This window comes from Nomascus leucogenys, chromosome 18 (assembly GCF_006542625.1).
Source record: "Nomascus leucogenys isolate Asia chromosome 18, Asia_NLE_v1, whole genome shotgun sequence".
Taxonomy (NCBI): Eukaryota; Metazoa; Chordata; class Mammalia; order Primates; family Hylobatidae; genus Nomascus; species Nomascus leucogenys.
The window spans coordinates 59342014-59365757 of NC_044398.1; the positions used below are offsets into that span (position 1 = coordinate 59342014).

General features: G+C 39.8%; 1 non-coding gene and 1 pseudogene across 2 annotated transcripts; both read right to left on the bottom strand.

The window, feature by feature from the left end:
- Positions 1-256: 256 nt before the first annotated feature.
- On the bottom strand, positions 257-15876 carry LOC100585738 (annotated as a pseudogene). Its single transcript, XR_179783.3, has 2 exons — positions 15403-15876; positions 257-539 (listed from the first exon to the last, which is right to left on the bottom strand). The product of XR_179783.3 is annotated as a pleckstrin homology domain-containing family B member 2 pseudogene (transcript).
- Positions 14589-14667, bottom strand: LOC115831359. The gene has a single exon (XR_004026875.1). It is a non-coding gene; the product is annotated as a small nucleolar RNA U2-19 (small nucleolar RNA).
- Positions 15877-23744: the final 7868 nt, after the last annotated feature.

The window sequence follows — 23744 nt, forward strand, 5'->3', positions numbered from 1 at the left end:
TTGTTCCAAATACAATGACTATAGAAAATCATAAAGCTTTAATTGACATTAGAGCCAATTTAGCATTGACTTGAGATTGAGTTGACTTAACATTGAGTTCAAGCATTAATTGACATTAAAGTGTTTATGCTAAGAAGATTGGGCTGGGTGGGGTGGCTCACGCCTGTGGTCCCAGCACTTTGGGAGGCCAAGGCTGATAGATCACAGCCAGGCCTGGCTACGAGGGGGTGGAGGCCGCTGTGGGGCGGGGGCCTGGCTAGAAGGCGCGGGACCTTGAACAGGATCTGGGCGCGGCAAGAATGAGGAGGCTGCCTGGGGGCCCGGCGGACAGAGGGAAGGGGCGGGGCCACAGGGTGATCATCATCTTGGCGGCGAGGCCTGGAAGAGGTGTTCTGAAGGGCAGGGCCTGGAGGGGGCGGGTCCTGGCTTTCTCCTCAGTTGGGCCCCAGATGTCGCCTGCTGTCATCCTCTTACCCTGCAGGACTGGATCCTCCGGGTACTGATTGGTGGATTGTTTCTGATGTGCTGTGATATTACCCCTAATATCACAGGGATGCTTCCTCCGTTTTAAGTTATTATTTCAAACAATCGAAGGTAAAACAACATATTGTATTGGGCAACCTGTAGTGAACGCTGAATCGTTTTTCCTCTTAAGTTGAAAATGTTTTTAGTACAAAGCACCTTTTCTGAGCAGGTAGAGTCACGCATCCTGCAGGCAGTGCAAGCTGCCCTCCGTCTGCGGCAGGGCGGGGGAGGGGGAAGGGACCTCGGTAAAGGGGTGGAGTGGGGCGCTGGTTGCAGCGGGGACTGACAACTAGAACGGCTTATTAAGTAAGGTCCTGGGTTGTTTGAGTGGATAATGGAAACTGAACGGTGACATGCAAAACTGCCTATTACACAGAGGAGGTGAAGGACAATTTTATATTTCATGGAAATAAAGTCAGGGCCTGGAGCGGTGGCTCACGCCTGTGATCCCAGCACTTTGAGAGGCTGAGGCAGGAGGATGGCTTGAGCCCAGGTGTTTCAGATCAGCTTGGGCAGCGTGGTGAGACCTCATCTCTACTAAAAATAAAAAAAAAAAAATCAGCCAGGTGTGGTGGTGCACACCTGTGGACCCAGCTGCTCGGGGCGCTGAGGTCGCAGGATCGCTTGAGCCAGAAAGTTGGAGGCTGCAGTGAGCTCTGATCTGGCCACCACACTCCAGACTGGATGACAAAGCTAGACCCTGTCTCAAACAAACAAGCAAATAAATGAGAGGTTTATTTAAAATAAATCTTTAAAAATAAAGGAAGAGATTTTCTTTCCTTTTGTCTCTTTTCTTAGCACATTCAGCTAGAAAATTTGTAAATTCATTTTCTCTGTCTTCTGAGGTGTGTGTGTGTGTGTGTGTGTGTTTACAGAGTTTTTCTCTTGTTACCCAGGCTGGAGTGCAAGGCACGATCTTGCCTCACCACAACCTCCATTTCCCAGGTTCAGGCGATTCTCCTGCGTTGGCTTCCCAAGTAGCTGGGATTACAGGCATGAGCCACTATGCCTGGCTAACTTTGGTTTTTTGAGAAACTAAATCTTTTTTCAGTTTAATGACCCAGGGATGTATTTCTGAAAGACTTGGGAGCTTTCTTTGGAAGGCAAACGACGAAGGAGACAGTACCTTTATCTAGAAGAAATGGATAAATTCCTGGACACATACACCCTCCCAAGACTAAACCAGGAAGAAGTTGAATCCCTGAATAGACCGATAATAGGCTCTGAAATTGAGGCAATAATTAATAGCCTACCAACCAAAAAAAGCCCAGGACCAGATGGATTCACAGCCAAATTCTACCAGAGGTACAAGGAGGAGCTGGTACCATTACTTCTGAAATTAATCCAATCAATAGAAAAAGAGGGAATCCTCCCTAACTAATTTTATGAGGCCAGCATCATCCTGATACCAAAGCCTGGCAGAGACACAACCAAAAAAGGGAATTTTAGACCAATACTCCTGATGAACATTGATGAGAAAACGCTAAGTAAAATACTGGCAAACTGAATCCAGCAGCACATCAAAAAGCTTATCCACCAAGATCAAGTTGTCTTCATCCCTGGGATGCAAGGCTGGTTCAACATATGCAAATCAATAAACGTAATCCATCACATAAACAGAACCAAAGACAAAAACCACATGATTATCTCAATAGAGGCAGAAAAGGCCATTGACAAAATTCAACAGCATTTCATGCTAAAAACTCTCAGTAAACTACGTATTGATGGAATGTATCTCAAAATAATAAGAGCTATTTATGACAAACCCACAACCAATATCATACTGAATGAGCAAAAACTGGAAGCATTCCCTTTGAAAACTGGCACAAGACAGGGATGCCCTCTCTCACCACTGCTATTCAACATAGTGTTGGAAGTTCTGGCCAGGGCAATCAGGCAAGAGAAAGAAATAAAGGGTATTCAATTAGGAAAAGAGGAAGTCAAATTGTCCCTGTTTGCAGATGACATGATTGTATATCTAGAAAACCCCATCATCTCAGCCCCAAATCTCCTTAAGCTGATAAGCAACTTCAGCAAAGTCGCAGGATACAAAATCAATGTGCAAAAATCACAAGCATTCCTATACACCAACAATCGACAAACAGAGAGCCAAATCATGAGTGAACTCCCATTCACAATTGCTACAAAGAGAACAAAATACCTAGGAATACAACTTACAAGGGATGTGAAGGACCTCTTCAAGGAGAACTACATGCTCAATGAAATAAAAGAGGACACAAACAAATGGAAGAACACTCCATGCTCATGGATAGGAAGAATCAATATTGTGAAAATGGCCATACTGCCCAAGGTAATTTATAGATTTATAGATTCAATACCATCCCCATCAAGCTACCAATGACTTTCTTCACAAACCTGGAAAAAACTAGTTTAAAGTTCATATGGAACCAAAAAAGAGCCGGCATTGCCAAGACGATCCTAAGCCAAACGAACAAAGCTGGAGGCATCACACTACCTGACTTCAAACTATACTACAAGGCTGCAGCATGGTACTGGTACCAAAACAAAGAGATAGACCAGTGGAACAGAACAGAGACCTCAGAAATAACACCACACATCTACAACCATCTGATCTTTGACAAACCTAACAAAAACAAGAAATGGGGAAAGGATTCCCTTTTTAATAAATAGTGCTGGGAAAACTAGCCATACGTAGAAAGCTGAAACTGGATCCCTTCCTTACACCTTACACAAAAATTAATTCAAGATGGATTAAAGACTTAAATGTTAGACCTAAAACCATAAAAACCCTAGAAGAAAACCTAGTAAATACCATTCAGGACATAGGCATGGGCAAGTGCTTCATGACTAAAACACCAAAAGTAATGGCAACAAAAGCCAAAACTGACAAATGGGATCTAATTAAACTCAAGAGCTTCTGTACGGCAAAAGAAACTACCATCAGAGTGAACAGGCAACCTACAGAACGGGAGAAAATTTTTGCAATCAATCCATCTGTCAAAGGGCTAATATCCAGAATCTACAAATAATTTAAACAAATGTACAAGAAAAAATCAAACAACCCCATTCAAAAGTGAGCAAAGGATATGAACAGACACTTCTCAAAAGAAGACATTTATGCAGCCAACAGACACATGAAAAAATGCTCATCATTTGTTGACCATCAAATAGTCATCAGAGAAATGCAAATCAAAACCACAGTGAGATACCATCTCACACCAGTTAGAAGGGTGATCATTAAAAAGTCAGGAAACAACAGGTGCTGGAGAGGATGTGGAGAAATAGGAACACTTTTACACTGTTGGTGGGACTGTAAACTAGTTCAACCATTGTGGAAGACAGTGTGGCTATTCCTCAAGGATCTAGAACTAGAAATACCATTTGATCCAGTGATCCCATTCCTGGGTATATACCCAAAGGATTATAAATCATGCTGCTATAAAGACACATGCACACGTATATATTGTGGCACTATTCACAATAGCAAAGACGTGGAACCAGCTCAAATGTCCATCAATGATAGACTGGATTAAGAAAATGTGGCACATATACACCATGGAATACTATGCAGCCAGAAAAAAGGATGAGTTCCTGTCCTTTGTAGGGACATGGACGAAGCTGGAAACCATCATTCTGAGCAAACTGTGGCAAGGGCAAAAAACCAACCACCACATGTTCTCACTCATAGGTGAGAATTGAACAATGAGAACACTTGGACACAAGGAAGGGAACATCACACACCCGGGCCTGGCATGGGTTGGGGATGGAGGAGGGATAACATTAGGATAAATACCTAATGTAAATGACAAGTTAATGGGTGCAGCAAACCAGCATGACACATGTATACATATGTAACAAATCTTGTGCACAGTTACCCTACAACTTAATGTATATATATTTAAAAAGAATGAGTTTAAGAATAGAAATTTCTAGAAATTAGTTGGCAATCTACAACTGGGATTTCAGCAGTAAAGACTGAAAATGTCAAAATTAGGATAATCGCTTGGACAGAATATTTGATGTTATTAGAGTGAATGATAAGTTTGATGATAAATTTATAGAAATGAAAAGAGCTAGATGGCCATAAATTATCTTTGGGAAGAAGAGTGGGAACTAGAGGAAGAGAGGTCAAGGAAGATTCACAATAGTCTATGCATCGTTATAAATGTGCACATGTCCTCATGGTCAGGCAGTAATGTTTGAAGATACAGGTGAGTGCCTGAAATGAAGAAATATAACTTTTGCTAAAACATGCTGATCAAAAATAAAAATAAAAAGAAGAAGGCTGGTTGCGGTGGCTCACGTCTGTAATCCCAGCACTTTGGGAGGCTGAGGCGGGTGATCACCTGAGGTCAGGAGTTCAAGAACAGCCTGGCTAACATGGCGAAACCCTGTCTCTACTAAAAATAAAAAAATTAGCTAGGCATAGTGGCACATGCCTGGAATCCCAGCTAGTAGTGGGGCTGAGGCAGAAGGATTGTTTGAACCTGGGACACGGAGTTTGCAGTGAGCCAAGATCATGCCACTGCACTCCAGCCTGGCCACAGAGTGAGACTCTGTCTCAAAAAATAAATAAATAAATAAATAATAAAATAAAAGGAAAAGTAGGAGAAGAAAAGGAAAAGAAAGACAAGAGAAAACAGTCTTTGGGCTTAACAAAGCACTGAGTGGGCATGAGGTCTGAGAGTCGATGTCCATTGAATTTAACCCTTAAAATTTTTTGTGGCTTTCAACACTGCTGGTTCATCAGAGGAGTAGATGGGTTACAAACCATCTTGCTGGGAATCAATGGGAAAGTGAATGATGCGAAAGTAGAGAGAAATCCTGTGAGTTTAGGAGTGAAAAGAAGGGAAGACTCCATATGGTAGCCAAAAGGGATGAGGAGGGGAAGGGAAAAGAAATACGCAGTCTATGGAGATAGAGAGAAGGAAGCATATTATCAGGGAACAGTTGAGGTAAGATCACAGGGCATTCACATAATCAAGTGGAGTTAACCTTTGAAATGTTAGCCTAAAATAGTAATAATCTTTAAATATTTACTTATTTGGCAGAATGATTAGCTTAGAAGCAAACTCTTTGTTAAAAAGCAACTTCTCTGTTTCTGGAATTCATCATTATTTTAAATAAAGGTAGACTGTAACTAGACTAAGTTATAAATGTGTTGGTGTTAAAAGGTGTGATATTACCTTATTAATTTGAATGACTGGTGCTGATTTCCTCCAATTTAAAAATTTTATTTAGCTAGTTCTAACAATCGCCAGGGAGTCTTGTTTTGCTTGACAGCTGCCTCTGATGCTGGCACACAGTGACCTCTTTCCAACCTTCTGCATCCAGCCTTTATGAGAAGGGGAGCTAACAAACTAATTAGACTGGTAGCTTAAAAAAATATCAACCTTGGTACACACCCAGGCCAAAAAGTCTCACATGTACAAAAATAGACATTTGTGTCTGCCCAACTGTCCAATACTGCTAGCCTCAGGCTTTTATCTTACACTTAAAAACTGGTTTTATTTTGCACTTTGGCATACTGTATAGAAGTTTGACACATTTGTAGGATAAAAACTACATTTGAAATGATGAGATCTACATTGGGAAAATTATGCGTGAACAAATTTGGAGATATAACCGAATAATTTGTCATTGATGGAAATCTGCAAGCTCTGCCTCCCGAGTTCAAGTGATTCTCCTGCCTCAGCCTCCCGAGTAGCTGGGACTACAGGTGTGCATCACCATGCCTGGCTAATTCTTGTATTTTTAGTAGAGATGGGGTTTCACCATGTTGGCCAGGCTGGTCTCGAACTCCTGGCCTCATGCAAGTGTTGGGATTACAGCTGTGAGCCACTGCACCCACCCAAAAAGGGGTTAATTTCTTGTACCGCATAAAGAAAAAAAAACCATGTATTAATAGTTGGCTTGTGAAAGATGGTATTTTCTGCCCAGCTCCTGGTAGAATTGTTTTTGCTGAACATGACTATCATGTCAGTGGGGTTTTAGTTATCAGTGTCAGAAGGGAAGTCAAAGATAAGGCACAATATTTCTCAATCCACTGGCCACGTGCATCAGAATTACTCAAGGTGTTGTTTAAAAGAATGCAGCTTCCGGCCGGGCTCATGCTTGTAATCCCAGCACTTTGGGAGGCTGAGGCGGGTGGATCATGAGGTCAGGAGAGGGAGACCATCCTGGCTAACATGGTGAAACCCTGTCTCTACTAAAAATACAAAAATTAGCTGGGTGTGGTGGCACGTGCCTGTATTCCCAGCTGCTTGGGAAGCTGAGGCAGGAGAATCGCTTGAACCCAGGAGGCGGAGGTTGCAGTGAGCAGAGATGGTGCCACTGCACTCCAGCCTGGGCAACAGAGCAAGACTCTATCTAAAAAAAAAATGCAGATTCCAAGTTTTCATACTGGATCTACTGAATCTCTGCAGGACGGTCCTGATAATTTACTATTTTAATAAGCACTTAGGTGTTTCTTATGAAAACCAAAGTTTGAGAACTAGATTTTGAAACATACAACTATACTTAGCCTCAGTACTGTTTAGAGGGAACAAAAATTGGCATATCCTTTATAATGTGCCAATTTTTCATGCAATCTCTTTATCAGAATTTAAAATGTACACATCCTTTGACACAGCCATTCTATTTCTAGGAATTATCTAACAGAATAATTGAATAAGTGTGCAAGGACATATGTTAAAAAAACTATCCATTACAAAATTGGCTATTGTAGGAGAAAACTGGTAATAACTTAAATGCCTACCAAGGAATGTTATGTATCAAATATTGTTCTAAGCACTTCAAAAGCAGTTAAGTCATTTAATCCTCATAACATTATATAGTAATAGAATATAAAACATATATTAAAATATAATCTTAATAATATTATTATCCCTCAATTTACAGATGACAAAGCTGAGACACAGAACAATTAAGTACTAATAAATCACACTGCTGTACGTGGCACAGCCAGGACAGAAAGCCAGGTAGTCTGGCTCTAGAGTCTGTCGGCTTAATCCTGCACTATTTGCCTCTCTCAACATTCTGCTGCCTTTGCATAATCATTAAATGTATTTTTAACTTACAAAAATTAAATTTAAAACATGAATGAGCTAGTATAGGTGGCTTTCTTTTTCTTTTTCTTTATTTATTTTATTATACTTTACATTCTGGGATACATATGCAGAACATACAGGTTTGTTACATAGGTATACAAATGCCATGGTGGTTTGCTGCACCCATCAAACCGTCATCTACATTAGGTATTTATCCTAATGCTATCCCTCCCCTAGCCCTCCACCCAACGAAAGGCGCCAGTGTGTGATATTCCCCTCCCTGTGTCCATGTGTTCTCATTGTTCAACTCCCACTTATGAGTGAGAACATGTGGTGTTTGATTTTCTGTTCTTGTGTTAGTTTGCTGAGAATTATGGTTTCCAGCTTCATCCACGTCCCTGCAAAGGACATGAACTCATACTTTTTATACCTGTATAGTATTCCATGGTGTATATGTGCCACATTTTCTTTATCCAGTCTATCATTGATGTGTATTTGGATTGGTTCCAAGTCTTTGCTATTGTGAACAGTGCTGCAATAAACATACATGTGCATGCATCTTTAAAGTAGAATGACTTATAATCCTTTGGGTGTATACCCAGAAATGGGATTCATGGGTCAAATGGTATTTCTGGTTCTAGATTCTTGAGGAATCGCCACACTGTCTTCCACAATGATTGAACTAGTTTACATTCCCAACAGTGTAAAAGCGTTCCTATTTCTCCACATCCTCTTCAGCATCTGTTATTTCCCGACTTTTAAATGATCACCATTCTAACTGGCATGAGGTGATATCTCATTGTGGTTTTGATTTGTATTTCTCTGATGACCAGTGATGATGAGCTTTTTTTCATATGTTTGTTGGTTGCATAAATGTCTTTTTTTGAGAAGTGTCTGTTCATATCCTTCACCCACTTTTGAATGGGTATTTTTTTTCTTGTAAATTTGTTTAAGCTCTTTGTAGATTGTGGATATTAGCCCTTTGTCAGATGGATAGATTGCAAAAACTTTCTCCCATTCTGTAGGTTTCCTGTTCACCCTGATGATAGTTTCTCTTGCTGTGTAGAAGCTCTTGAGTTTAATTAGATCCAATTTGTCAATTTTGGCTTTTGTTGCCATTGCTTTTGGTGTTTTAGTCATGAAGTCTTTGCCCATGCCTATGTCCTGAATGGTATTGCCTAGGTGTTCTTCTAGGGTTTGTATGGTTTTAGGTCTTACGTTTAAGTCTTTAATGCATCTCGAGTTAATTTTTGTATAAGGTGTAAGGAAAGGGTCCAATTTCAGTTTTCTGCATATGGCTAGCCAATTTTCCGAGCATCATTTACTAAACAGGGAATCCTTTCCCCATTTCTTGTTTTTGTCAGGTTTGTCAAAGATCTGATGGTTGTAGATGTGTGGTGTTATTTCTGAGGTCTCTATTTTGTTCCATTGGTCTATGTACCTGTTTTGGTACCAGTATCATGCTGCTTTGGTTACTATAGCCTTGTAGTATAGTTTGAAGTCAGGTAGGGTGATGACTCCGGCTTTGTTTTTTTTGCTTAGGGTTGTCTTGGCTATATGGTCTCTTTTTTGGTTCTATATAAAATTTAAAATAGTTTTTTTCTAATTCAGTAATGAAAGTCAATGGTAGCTTGATGGGGATAGCATTGAGTCTGTAAATTACTTTGGGCAGTATGGCCATTTTCACAATATTGATTCTTCCTATCCATGAGCATGGTATGTTTTTCCATTTGTTTGTGTCCCTTTTTATTTCCTTGAGCAGTGGTTTGTAGTTATCCTTGAAGAGGTCCTTCACATCCCTTGCAAGTTGGATTCCTAGGTATTTTATTCTCTTTGTAGCAATTGTGAATGGGAGTTCACTTATGATTTGGCTCTCTGTTTGTCTATTATTGGTGTATAGGAATGCTTGTGATTTTCACACATTGATTTTGTATCCTGAGATTTTGCTGAAGTTGCTTGTCAGCTTAAGGAGATTTTGGGCTCAGATGATGGGGTTTTCTAAATATACAATCATGTCATCTGCAAACAGAGACAACTTGACTTCTTTTCTTCCTATTTGAATACGCTTTATTTCTTTCTCTTGCCTGATTGCCCTGGTCAGAACTTCCCATACTATGTTGAATAGGAGTGGTGAGAGAGGGCCTCTTTGTCTTGTGCCAGTTTTCAAAGGGAATGCTTCCAGCTTTTGCCCATTCAGTATGATATTGACTATGGGTTTGTCATAAACAGCTCTTATTATTTTGAGATACATTCCATCAATACCTAGTTTATTGACACTTTTTAGCATGAAGGGGTGTTGAATTTTATTGAAGGCTTTTTCTTCATCTATTGAGATAATCATGTGGTTTTAGTCATTGGTTCTGTTTATATGATGAATTACATTTATTGATTTGCATATGTTGAACCAGCCTTGCATTGCAGGGATGAAGCCAACTTGATCTTGGTGGATAAGCTTTTTGATGTGCTGCTGGATTTGGTTTGCCAGTATTTTATTGAGGATTTTCACATCGATGTTTATCAGGAATATTGGCCTGAAATTTTCTTTTTTTGTTGTGTCTCTGCCAGGTTTTGGGATCAGGATGATTCTGGCCTCATAAAATGAGTTAGGGAGGATTCCCTCTTTTTCTATTGATTGGAATAGTTTCAGAAAAAATGGTACCAGCTCCTCTTTGTACCTCTGGTAGAATTCAGCTGTGAATCCATCTGGTCCTGGGCTTTTTTTCTGTTGGTGGGCTATTAATTACTGCCTCAATTTCAGAACTTGTTATTGGTCTATTCAGAGATTTGACTTCTTCCTGGTTTAGTCTTGGGAGGGTGTATGTGTCCAGGAATTTGTCAATTTCTTCTAGATTTTCTAGTTTATTTGTGTAGAGGTGTTTATAGTATTATCTGATGGTAGTTTGTATTTCTGTGGGATCAGTGGTGATATCCCCTTTATCATTTTTTATTGTGTCTATTTGATTCTTCTTTCTATTCCTTCTTCATTAGTCTGACTAGCAGCCTATTTTGTTTATCTTTTCAAAGAACCAGCTCCTGGATTTGTTAATTCTTTTGAAGGGGTTTTGTGTCTCTATCTCCTTCACTTCTGCTCTGATCTTAGTTATTTCTTGTCTTCTGGTAGCTTTTGAATTTTCTTACTTTTCCTTCTCTAATTCTTTTAATTGATTTTAGATCTTTCTTTCTTTCTCTTGTGGGCATTTAGTGCTATTTGCCTCTCTCATTTGCTGAATTAGCTGTGTTTGCTGAATTTGCTGCATTCGCTGTGTCCAAGAGATTCTGGTACATTGTGTCTTTGTTCTCATTGGTTGCTAAGAGCTTATTTATTTCTGTCTTAATTTCATTATTTACCCAGTAGTCATTCAGGAGCAGGTTATTTCTGTTTCCAAGTAGTTGTGTGGTTTTGAGTGCGTTTCTTAATCCTGAGTTCTAATTTGATTGCACTGTGGTCTGAAAGCCTGTTTGCTATGATTTCCATTGTTTTGCATTTGCTGAGGAGTGTTTTACTTCCAATTATGTGGTCAATTTTAGAATAACTGCTATGTGGTGCTGAGAAGAATGTATATTCTGTTGATTTGGGGTGGACAGGTCGTAGATGACTATTAGGTCTGCTTGGTCCAGAGCTGAGTTCAAGTCTTGAATATCTTTATAAATTTTCTGTCTTGTTGATTTGTCTAATATTGACAGTGGGGTGTTAAAGTCTCCCATTATTATTGTGTGGGAGTCTAAGTCTTTTTGTAGGTCTCTAAGAACTTGCTTATGAATCTGGGTGCTTCTGTATTGGGTGCATATATATTTAGGATAGTTAGTTCTTCTTGTTGCATTGATCCCTTTACCATTATGTAATGCCCTTCTTTGTCTTTTTTGATCTTTGTTGGTTTAAAGTCTATTTTATCAGAGACTAGGATTGCAACCCCTGCTTTTATTTTTTTCCTTTCCATTTTCTTGGTAAACCTTCCTCCATCACTTTATTTTGAGCCTATGTGTGTCTTTGCACATGAAATGGGTCTCCTGAATATAGCACACTGAGGGGTCTTGACTCTTTATCCAATTTGCCAATCTGTGTCTTTTAATTGGGGCATTTAGCCCATTTACATTTAAGGTTACTATTGTTATGTGTGAATTTTATCCTGTCATTATGATGCTAGTTGGTTGTTTTGCCCATTAGTTGATGCAGCTTCTTCATATTGTTGATGGTCTTTACAATTTGGTATGTTTTTGCAGTGGCTGGTATGGGTTTTTCCTTTCCATATTTAGTGCCTCCTTCAGGAGCTCTTGTAAGGCAGGCCTGGTGGTGACAAACTCTCTCAGCATTTGCTTGTCTGTAAAGGTTTTTATTTCTCCTTCACTTATGAAGCTTAGTTTGGCTGGATATGAAATTCTGGGTTGAAAATTCTTTTCTTTAAGAACGTTGAATATTGGCCTTCACTCTCTTCTGGCTTGTAGGGTTTCTGCAGAGAGATCTGCTGTTAGTCTGATGGGCTTTCCTTTGTGGGTAACCTGACCTTTCTCTCTGGCTGCCCTTAACATTTTTTCCTTCATTTCAACCTTCATGAATCTGATGATTATGTGTCTTTGGGTTGCTCTTCTAGAGGAGTATTCTTGTGGTGTTTTCTGTATTTTCTGAATTTGAATGTTGGCCTGTCTTGCTAGGTTGGGGAAGTTCTCCTGGATAATATCCTGAAGAGTGTTTTCCAACTTGGTTCCATTCTCCTCGTCACTTTCAGGTACACCAATCAAATGTAGGTTGGTCTTTTCACATAGTCCCATATTTCTTGGAGGCTTTGTTCTTTCCTTTTCATTTTTTTTTTCTCTAATTTTGTCCTCACACTTAATTTCATTAAGTTGATCTTCAATCTCTGGTATCCTTTCTGACACTTGATTGCCTTGGGTATTGATACTTGTGTATGCTTCATGAAGTTCTCGTGCTGTGTTTTTCAGCTCCATCAGGTTATTAATGTTCTTCTCTGAACTGGTTATTCTAGTTAGCAATTCCTCTAACATTTTTTCAAGATTCTTAGCTTCCTTGCATTGGGTTAGAACATGCTCCTTTAACTCAGAGGAGTTTGTTATTACCCACCTCTGAAGCCTACTTCTGTCAATTCATCAAACTCATTCTCCATCCAGTTTTGTTCCCTTGGTGGCAAGGAGTTGTGATCCTTTGGAGAAGAAGAGGTATTCTGGTTTTTGGAACTGTCCAACTTTTTACACCGGTTTTTCCTCATCTTCATGGATTTATCTACCTTTGGTCTTTGATGTTGGTGACCTTTGGATGGGGTTTCTGTGTGGATGTTCTTTTTGTTGATGTTGATGCTATTACTTTCTGTGTGTTGTTTTCCTTCAGGCCCCTTTGCTGCAGGTCTGCTGGAGTTTGCCGGAGGTCCACTCCAGACCCTGTTTGCCTGGGTATCACCAGCGGAGGCTGCAGAAGAGCAAAGATTTCTGCCTTTTCCTTCCTCTGAAAGCTTTGTTTCAGAGGGGCACCTGCCAGATGCCAGCCAGAGCTCTCCTGTATGAGGTGTCTGTCAACCCCTGCTGGGAGGTGTCTCCCAGTCAGGAGCCATGGGGGTCAGGGACCCACTTGAGGAGGTAGCCTATCCCTTAGCAGAGCTTGAGCACTGTGCTAGGAGATCTGCTGCTCTCTTCAGAGCTGGCAGGCAGGAATGTTTAAGTCTGCTGAAGCTGTGCCCATAGCTGCCCCTACCCCCAGGTGCTCTGTCCCAGGGAGATGAGAGTTTTATCTATAAACCCCTGACTGGGGCTGCTGCCTTTCTTTCAGAGATGCCCTGCCCTGAGAGGAAGAATCTAGAGAGGCAGTCTGGCTACAGCGGCTTTGCTGAGCTGCGGGGGGCTCTGCCCAGTTCAAGCTTCCTGGTGGCTTTGTTTACACTGTGAGGGGAAAATCCCCTACTGAAGCCCCAGTAATGGTAAACGCCCCTCCCCCCACTGAGCTTGAGCATCCCAGGTCAACTTCAAACTGCTGTGCTGGCAGTGAGAGTTTCAAGCCAGTGGATCTTAGCTTGCTGGGCTCCATGGGGATGGGATCATCTGAGCTAGACCACTTGGCTCCCTGGCTTTAGCCCCTTTTCCATGGGAGTGAACGGTTCTGTCTCACTGGCATTCCAGGTGCCACTGGGGTATAAAAAGAAACTCCTGAGCTAGCTCAGTGTCTGCCCAAATGGCCACCCAGTTTTTTGCTTGAAACCTAGGGCCCTGGTGGCATAGGCACCTGAGGGAATCTCCTGGTCTGTGTGTTGTGAAGACTGTGGGAAAACCATAGTATCTGGGCCGGAATGCACCATTCCTCATGGCACAGTCCCTTACTGCTTCCCTTGGCTAGGGGAGGGAGTTCCCTGACCTCTTGTGCTTCCTGGGTGAGGCAATGTCCCACCCTGCTTCGGCTCACCCTCCATGGGCTGCACCCACTGTATAACCAGTCCCAATGAGATGAGCTGGGTACCTCAGTTGGAAATGCAGAAATCATCTGTCTTCTGCGTTGATCTTGCTGGGAGGTGCAGACTGGAGCTGTGCCTATTTGGCCATCTTGCCAGCCACCTAGACCTCTTTTTCTTAATTAGAAATTTTATTTTCTATTCAATCTTTCTTTTACTCTACCACAAAGGAATAAGGTTTCTCTTTTGAAATAAATAACATTTGAAAAAATATGTTTGATATGATCATGTTCATGTAGAAATGTGTATTTATGTCTGCATTTTAAAATTAAATAATTTTTAAGAAAAGATTAGGCCTTAGAAGTGGGCACACCAAGTTGAAGCTAGTGGTCTGTGAGTGAAGTTCTGAGTGTTTTCTATTTTCTGCCTTTTGCTTGTCTATGGCTCCATTTTATTTTCCCACTAATGAACATATTTTGTTCTTGTAAAATGAAAAACACAACAGCAATATGTGAATGTGCCTACCATGCAAATATGTATAAAGTTTATGCTTTTGTAAGAGTGGCTTTTAAGGATAAATAGATGAAATTACAAATAGAGGTGAGGGAAAATATATCTTCTTACACTGTTTTATAGTTTTGCTTCTTAAAACTGTAGAGCTCATGCATCAAGTAGACTGAAAGATCTTCTGATGCTCATATTTGGTTATTTTCATCCTGATCCACTTCAATAAGAGCAGATCTCAGAGAACAAATAAACTTTTCTATTCCAACATTCTCCTTCCTGCATACTAGTCCACTGTGTTTCTTGCCTGCCAGTCTTCTCAGCTAGGTTTCTTTTTCATGAGTGAACGAGTATAGGTGGCTTTCCTTTTTCTTAATTAGCAATTTTATTTTGTATTTAATCTTTGTTTTACTCTACCACAAAAGAATAAGATTTCTCTTTTGAAATAAATAATGTTCTTTGCCTCATCTATTAACTGGATGTGATACATTTATTTCATGAAGTTATCTTGGGTCCTTCAGGGAGGCCAGCTTTATTCAGAACAATCTGAATTATATGCATTGATAAACCAATCAGTTGTGATTCATCCAAGGTGACAGAATTTACAAGGGCTTCAACGTGGCTGTCACACTAAACTCTGGGTAATGTTAATGTTGGGCTAACTGCAAATTATAACTAGGACATTTCTTGAACTTATTTTCCTTTAGTACAGGCAGGTAAAATTGGTTCTCTTCATTTTATAAATGTCATTCTTCAAAAAGAATCTGGTAGTACAAGATGACTTGCTTGCTTTCTGAATATTTTAATTCAGGATTGTTATATGTTTTGCTGGCAAGTTATTTAAGTTATTTTAATTGATCATATTGTTTTTAAAAATGAGATTTTAAAAATATTTTTAATTTTTTTTTTTAATTTGGGGGGGAACATGCACAGGTTTGTTTCCTGGCGGGTACGCAGCATAGGCCGCGTATGGTGGAGGCGAGGAAACCACCGATGTCTCATCGGTCATGACTGCAGAGCCCACATACGCTGTGTTTGTCCTAGAATCTTGGAGTGTAAATTTCCAGGCCAAGCAATCATCTGTGCTTTCTGCACAAAGGCTAATTGTTTTCCCATCTCGACAAACAATCTGGAGCATGCAGTCTTTTGACTTTCCATCCGGGGCTGAATATCCCGACATTCCTGCCCGGTGCAGATGTTGATGCAGTCCACAGGCATGTGGACCTTTTCCTCGATATTCTGCTGAGTCTGGTCATTATAATAGATCAGGTGACCATCCGACCACAGATCAAACCAGTTCTTCTTCCAGCGCTTCAAAATAGTACTCTGTCGCAGCAACCAGCCACTCTTCACAAACGCCATCTCTTCACCTGAGAACCAGAGTGGAGAACACCAAGACGCCGCAGCGATTCCTTGCCTCCTCGCCTTCGACTGCCACACGCCCGGCGTCCTGCGCACAGATTTGTTTCAAGCGTATCTTATGTGATGCTGAGGTTTGGGCTTCTATTTATTTGGTCACCCAGATAGTGAACCAAGTGCCAAATAGGAAGTTTTTAAAGCCTTGCCCCTCTCCCTTCGTCTCTCCTTTTAGAGTCCCCAGTGTCTACTGTTCCCATCTTTATGCATGTGTATAACCAATATTTAGCACTCACTTATAAGTGAGAAGGTGTGATACCTGATTTTCTATTTCTGTATTAATTTGCTTAGGATAGTGGCTTCTAGGTGCATCTGTGTTGCTGCAAAGGAGATGATCTCATTTTTTTTTTTTTTTTTTTTTTTTGGATTTTCACTCTGTCGCCCAGGCTGGAGTGCAGTGGCCCTATCTCGGCTCACTGCAGGCTCCGCCTCCCCAGTTCACACCATTCTCCTGCCTCAGCCTCCCGAGTAGCTGGAACTACAGGTGCCTGCCCCCACGCCTGGCTAATTTTTTGTATTTTTAGTAGAGACAGGTTTCACTGTGTTAGCCAGGATGGTCTCGATCTCCCGACCTCATGATCCACCCACCTTGGCCTCCCAAAGTGCTAGGATTACAGGCGTGAGCCACCATGCCTGGCTGATCTCATTCCTTTTTTATGGCTGCATAGTATTCCATGGTGTATAAATACCACATTTTCTTTATACAGTCCACTGTTGATGGGCACCTACGTTGATTCTCTGTCTTTGCTATTGTGAACAGTGCTGTAATGAACATACGGTGCATGTGTCTTTTTGGTGGAATGATTTATATTCTGTTGGGTATGTAACCATAATGGGATTACTGGATTAAATGGTAGTTCTATTTTTAGTTCTTTGAGAAATCTTCAAACTGCCTTCCACAGTGGCTGAACTAATTTACACTCCCACCAGCAATGTGTAGGCATTCCCTTTTCTCCATAGCCTTGCCAACATCTGTTAGTTTTTGACTTTTTAGTAATAGCCATTCTGACTGATGTGAGATGTTATCTCATTGTGGTTTTAATTTGCATCTCTCTGCTAATTAGTGATGTTGAGCATTTTTTCATGTTAGTTGGCTGCTTATATGTCTTCTTTTAAGAAGTGTCTTTTCATGTCCTTTGCCCACTTTTTAAATGAGGTTCTTTGTTTTTTTCTGATTGAGTTTAAGTTCCTTATAGATTCTGGATATTAGACCTTTGTTGTATGCATAGTTTGCAAATATTTTCTCCCATTCTGTTGGTTGTCTGTTTACTCTGTTGATAATTTCTTTTGCTGGGCAGAAGCTCTTTAGTTCAATTAGTTCCTGCTTGTCAAATTTTGTTTTTGTTGTAACTGCTTTTGGAGACTTTGTCATGAAATCTTTGCTAAGGCCTATGTCTAGAAAGGTATTTCCTAGACTTTTTCCTAGGTTTTTAATAGTTTCAGGTCTTACATTTAAGTCTTTATTCCATTTTGAGTTGATTTTTGTATATTATGAGAGAAGGGGTTCAGTTTCAATCTTCTGCCATCTTCTGTATATGGCTAGCCACTTATCCCAAAACCATTTATTGAATAGGGACTTCTTTCTCTATTGCATGTTATCTTTGACTTTGTTGAATGTCAAAGTGTTGTAGGTGTGCAGCTTTATTTCTGGATTCTCTAGGTCTATGTGTCTGTTTTTGTACCAGTACCGTGCTGTTTTGGCTACTGTAGCCTTGTAGTATAGTTTGAAATCAGGTAGTGTGATGCCTCTGTTCTTTTTGCTTAGGATTGCTTTGGCTATTTAGGCTCTTTTTTGGTTCTATTTGAATGTTAGAATAGTTTTTTCTAATTCTGTGCAAAATGACAGTGGTAGTTTGATAGTAATAGCATTAAATCTGTAAATTGGTTTGGGCAGTATGGCCAATATAATAACATTGATTCTTCTTATCCATGAGCATGGAATTTTTTTATTTGTTTGTGTCATTTCTGATTTCTTTCAGCAGTGTTTTGTAATTCTTACTGCAGATAATTTACTTCCCCAGTTAGCTATATTCCTAGGTATTTTAATCTTTTTGTAGGATTACCAATTTTCTAGCAAAATGTTAAATATTAACTCATGAACATTAATCCTTTTTGAATGAGATTTTTTCTAAAATATATTACTACATATTTTACATTTTCCTACCACTATATTTTTTGATAATTTTGTCTATTTCCTTTTTGAATCAAATATATAAATTAACTTTATTGTTACATATAGAAAATAACTTATTGAATGGCTATAATGTTTATAAGCACACAAGTAATTATGTTCTCTGAAACATTCTGCATAATTTGTAATGAACAATAACTCTTTAAAAAGTATTTCAGGTGATTGTATTTAGGATCAAAGTCTTCAGCATTTACATAAGGTCAAGGAGAAGTAGTTATTGGACATGTTTCAAAGGAGCTAAACAGATTTTAGTAGGGTAACTAAACCATAACTGGTAATGTATATTGCTTGGTCTTTTATGATACAATGTTCTTTCCATTTTGAGTTTTTAAATCCACCTCATCCCAAATTTTAGATATTAAAAAAATTATTTCTACCACTGCCATTTTACCTGCCATAAAAAATGCTCATTCTTAGCAATAGGTAAGTATATAATATCTAAATAATTGAAAAAAAAAGACTCAAATATTTTAATTGAATTCATTGGCTATAGGTAGTCCATTCAGTGGTATAACTGAGAGGAACTCAGGATTTGTTGCTCTGGGTGGTTAGGAAAAACTGAAAAATGTGGCTAATATTGGGTTTCAAATGGCCCTTGAAATTGCTTGTGATTATCCACAAAAGCATACAGTAAGTTGACGTACACTAAGGTAACATGGTAGAACGTTATGGCAATGCTTTGTTAGTTGGTGTATCTGTTTGATTCTCATTTTTCCATATCCCCATGTATAAAATGAGACAATAATAGTGATCTATCAAGATTACTGGAAGGTGGTAAATAATGCATAGGAAACTGCCTGCCACATGACTCGCAATTAGTATTAGCCCCTTCCCCTTGAATGATAGGTATCAGTGGAATATCTACTGACTTTTTAATATGATGGAATTATTTTTCATTCATTCTCCAAATATTTATTGAACAAGTCAGTCAGGGATTAGGCATGAAAGCAGAAGCCTCTCAATATATTCCAAGTATGAATATTTTCAATGCAGGGAATTAGAGGCTTACCCAATTGTTAGAAGGCTGCAGAAACCAAGGTGAAGGCTGTCAGCAACAATCTCAGCCTTTGCACTATGAGGTTCTCAAGAGTTTGCACAAAAGACACCTGAAATTAACCTCTGGGAGATTCCCTCTGACCTCTCAGTCTGCAGGAGTGATGCAGGTGATTTTCGGGAAGCTTACCTGGAAACTGCTTCAAACCTTCTATCTTGGTCATGTGCCTGCAGCTGCTTCCAGAAAATAATGACTCCTTTCTCTTCCAAATCTTGTGCACGTGCTTCCCATTGCAATGGGTTTCTGGGAAATGTTCTCAGCTTCTCCTGCAGTGGAGACCTTAGAGAGGGGTAGCAGTGATGCCAAGTTGACCCTAGGTAATCCAGCACACCGACTACGCACAGCCCTGTGCTCAGTGTTGTGAGGAATACAATGGTAATGCACATGTGGATCTTATTTCCATCCTGCTCCCAGTGGGAAAGGGAGGATAAGACATGTAAATAAAACCAGTAGCCCAAGGTGGAAGACTCAGGTGGAGGCAGATGCAGGAACAATGCTGGGCAAATTGGTGAAAGAAAGATGTTTTTCAGTCAGAGAAGGGAGAATCAGGGAAGGCTTCATGGAATAGGTGGACTTTGGGTTCAACTTGGAAGAATCAGTAAGTTTGGGGTATAAGTAAATATGGAAAAGCAGGGAATTCCAGGAACATGAAAACATTACAAAGAGAAACACAGAAATAGAAAAGAGTGTAGTGGGTACTGAGAATATTATTAAACTGAAGAAAAGTATTATTGAAAAGGAATAAAACAGAGAGGAAATCCCAAAAAGTAGTTTTTATTTAATCATAAGATACTATTGCCAAATATGAGTTTGAAATCTTTTTAATAGGAAATGGGGAGGAATTTAAGGTTTTGAGAGTATTATGATTCAATTGCCCCATGAGGATGACTCCTTACCACAATTCTATTATGCCTGTATTACTCCTGCAATACCTGTGCTAAACGCTACTGCCTGCCCTGGATGTGTGCGAATTCAGTACACACAACTATACATAGGCACCCTCTTATTTTTCCATTTAATAGGTTGATAGAAGAAATTGAGGCTCAGAAAAATAATGGAACTGCCCACGACCACACAGTTGATGGAACTGGAATTTGAGGCTTGTAGTTTTTGATTCCAAAGCTAAAATTATTTCCACTACAACTTCCTATACCAAACCTTCCCCCATCCTACCACCGGCAGCCCCACCAAATTAAAAAAAAAAAATCCCCTCAGCTGCTTTTGGCTCCCTTTTTCTAACTGTATAGATCTTATTCTGAAACCTGAGAAATAATCAGAGGGTAGTAAGTTTGATCTCCAGTTGAAGATCAAACTTACAATCTTGGGTTTTTCTTCATATACATGTTACAGTACAAATATTGTGCAGTTTTACATAATAAGAGAAGACTCTGAAAGTTATTTTTCATCCAATCTAATTTCAAGGAAACTCAGTCAGCAAATGTTCTGGTAATGCAAATACTCTCAACCCATGTCCTTTAGGCATGAAAATGGTTCTGGATTAAAGGTGACTATTCTGCTTAGTAGATAATTTAACAAATCTTAAAAAATCACTTCATCTTTGCTTATACATGCATTAAAATATAATCATCATGTTTAAGATGAACTAATCTCTTGTCAAAGTTTACAGTCTCAAACTGTGACCCCAAACATACCCAGCCCATGTTTCTGACCTTTCTCATCAATATTTCCCTTCTCATTCTTGACTGTTTCAACTCTGCGCCACGGGTTTCTCTGCCTAAAATGTTCATCTCCATATATCCAAATTCTGCTCATTCTTTAAACCCCAATATAAATTCCATTTTCTGATGAAGTCTTTATTCACCAATTGCCCATCATTACCCCACTAAATTTTCTTTCCTCTGACAATCGCATAACACTTTTTATCTGAATCACTCCTAGTGACGTCGAGTCACATTTTAATTAGTTATTTTCATTTTTTTATTTGTATACATTTAAGGAGTACAAGTGCAATTTTTTTACATAGTGTATTAGTCAGGGTTCTCTAGAAGGATAGAACTAATAGGACAGATGTATATATAAAGGGGAATTTATTAAGGAATATTGACTCACACGATCACAAGATGAGGTCCCACAATAGACTGTCTGCAAGCTGAGGAGCAAGGAAGCCAGTCCGAGTCCCAAAGCTGAAGAACTTGGAGTCTGATGTTCAAGGGCAAGAAGCATCCAGAGTGGGAGAAAGATGCAGGCTGGGAAACTAAACCAGTCTAGTCTTTTCACATTCTTCTGCCTGCTTGTATTCTGGTCACACTGGCAGCTGATTAGTTGGTGCCCATCCAGATTGAGGGTGAGTCAGCTTTTCCCAGTTCACTGACTCAAATGTTAATCTCCTTTGGCAACACCCTCACAGACACACCCAGGAAGAATTCTGTGCACCCTTGAATCTAATCAAGTTGACACTCAATATTAACCACCACGCATGGATATATTGCTCAGTGAAGTCTGGGTTTTTAGTGGGTCCATCACCTGAATAATGTACATTGTATCCAAAAGGTGATTTCTCATCTCTCACCCTCCTCGAACCTCCCATCCTTCAGAGTTGCCAATGCCTATTATTCCACACCCTACATCCATGTGTATACATTATTTTACATTTCAATTATTAATGTATAGTCATGCACCACATAATGCTTCCATCAACAATGAACCTCATATACCATTGTCCTAATAGTCCTGAGGTACTGCACTGTCCCTTATGGGTTTTTTTACACACAGATCAGGGCTGTGGTGCAGGTATAAATAAGGGACTTAGTATGAAGGTGTTTACGGATAAGAGTTTGAAACAGAGTTTGATAGAAGAGAAATTGATCAGAGCCTTTTATTTTTCATAACTAAGGCTAAACTCCCTAGGGGAATTACCACATATGTCATAAAGCTTTAAATTTGCTGCCTAATATTAGCAGTATACCATGAGTTCTTGTAAAGAATAAAATTATGCTTGCTTCAATTCCATTCTATAACTCAGACTCTTACTTTTTCAGTCTACACATGCCTATAATTAGAATGAATAAATAATAAAAATAGTAAACATTCAACATAGCATTGTATTATGCACCAGTCTCTCATCGTTTAGCATTTTACTAAACAATGCAATTAATACTCACAGCAACACTGAGAGGTAGGTAGTATTTTTTTCTCTTTTTTTTTTCTTTTTTTTTGAGACAGACTTTTGATCTTGTTGCCCAGGCTGGAGTGCAATGGCAACATCTCAGCTCACCACAACCGCTGCTTCCCAGGTTCAAGCGATTCTCCTGCCTCAGCTTCCCAAGTAGCTGGGATTACACGCATGAGCCACCATGCCCGGCTAATTTTGTATTTTTAGTAGAGACGGGGTTTCTCCATGTTGGTCAGGCTGGTCTCGAACTCCCAGTCTCAGGTGATTCTCCTGCCTCAGCTTCCCAAGTAGCTGGGATTACACGCATGAGCCACCATGCCCGGCTAATTTTGTATTTTTAGTAGAGACGGGGTTTCTCCATGTTGTCAGGCTGGTCTCGACTCCCAAGTTCAGCTGGGGGATTACACGCATGAGCCACCATGCCCGGCTAATTTTGTATTTTTAGTAGAGACGGGGTTTCTCCATGTTGGTCAGGCTGGTCTCGAACTCCCAATCTCAGGTGATCCACCTGCTTCGGCCTCCCAAAGTGCTGGGATTACAGGCGTGAGCCACCATGCCCTGCCGAGGTAGGTACTATTATCACCATTTTACAAATGAGAACCTGAGGCCCAGAGAGGTTAAATAACTTGCCTAATGTTACACAGTGAATACTTGTCAAAGCTAGAATTTAACGTAAGGTAGTCCTAGTTAATTCCCTAGTCAGCTTTTTCAGTCATACTGGATTTGAAGTCCTTCGGAAACAAAAGCAACTCAGAACAGGTAATCAAACAATTCTGACTTCAGCTGTAATCTTAAAGCAGAAAACTTTCGGCCAGACGCGGTGGCTCATGCCTGTAATCCCAGCACTTTGAGAGGCCAAGACGGGCGGATCTCTTGAGGTCAGGAGTTTGAGAGTAATCTGGCCAATGTGGTGAAACCCCATCTCTACTAAAAATACAAAAATTAGCCAGGCGTGGTGGTGCGCACTTGTAGTCCCAGCTACTCGGGAGGCTGAGATGGGAGAATTGCTTCAACCAGGGAGGCAGAGCTTGCAGTGAGCCGAGATCGCGCCATTGCACTCCAGCTTGGGCGACAGAGCAAGACTCCATCTCAAAAAAAAAAAAAAAAAAGCAGAAAACTTTCATCATATGAGGTTTTCTATTCATTGAGGCTTTATAAACTGAATCACGGATTTGTGTGCCAAAGAACCTGCCATTATTTAATGTGAATTCCGATATAAAGTTGGACAATATATTTTATTCTCATTTTATAATTTCAGTAAAGTGACTTCTTCATCACAAGCATTGCTTTTTAGTTAATGGATACGAAAATGTGTGAAAAAAATCCCCAAAACTCTGAATCTGCAAAATGCAATGTGGAGCTTATCATCATAATGAAATATGTCCATACAACTGAAGATAGTCCTCAACTTATGACTTTTTTACTTTCCAGTGAGTTTATCAGGGTATTAAATGAATTTTCAACTTATGATAGTTTTTTATTTGCAATGGGCTTATTGGGA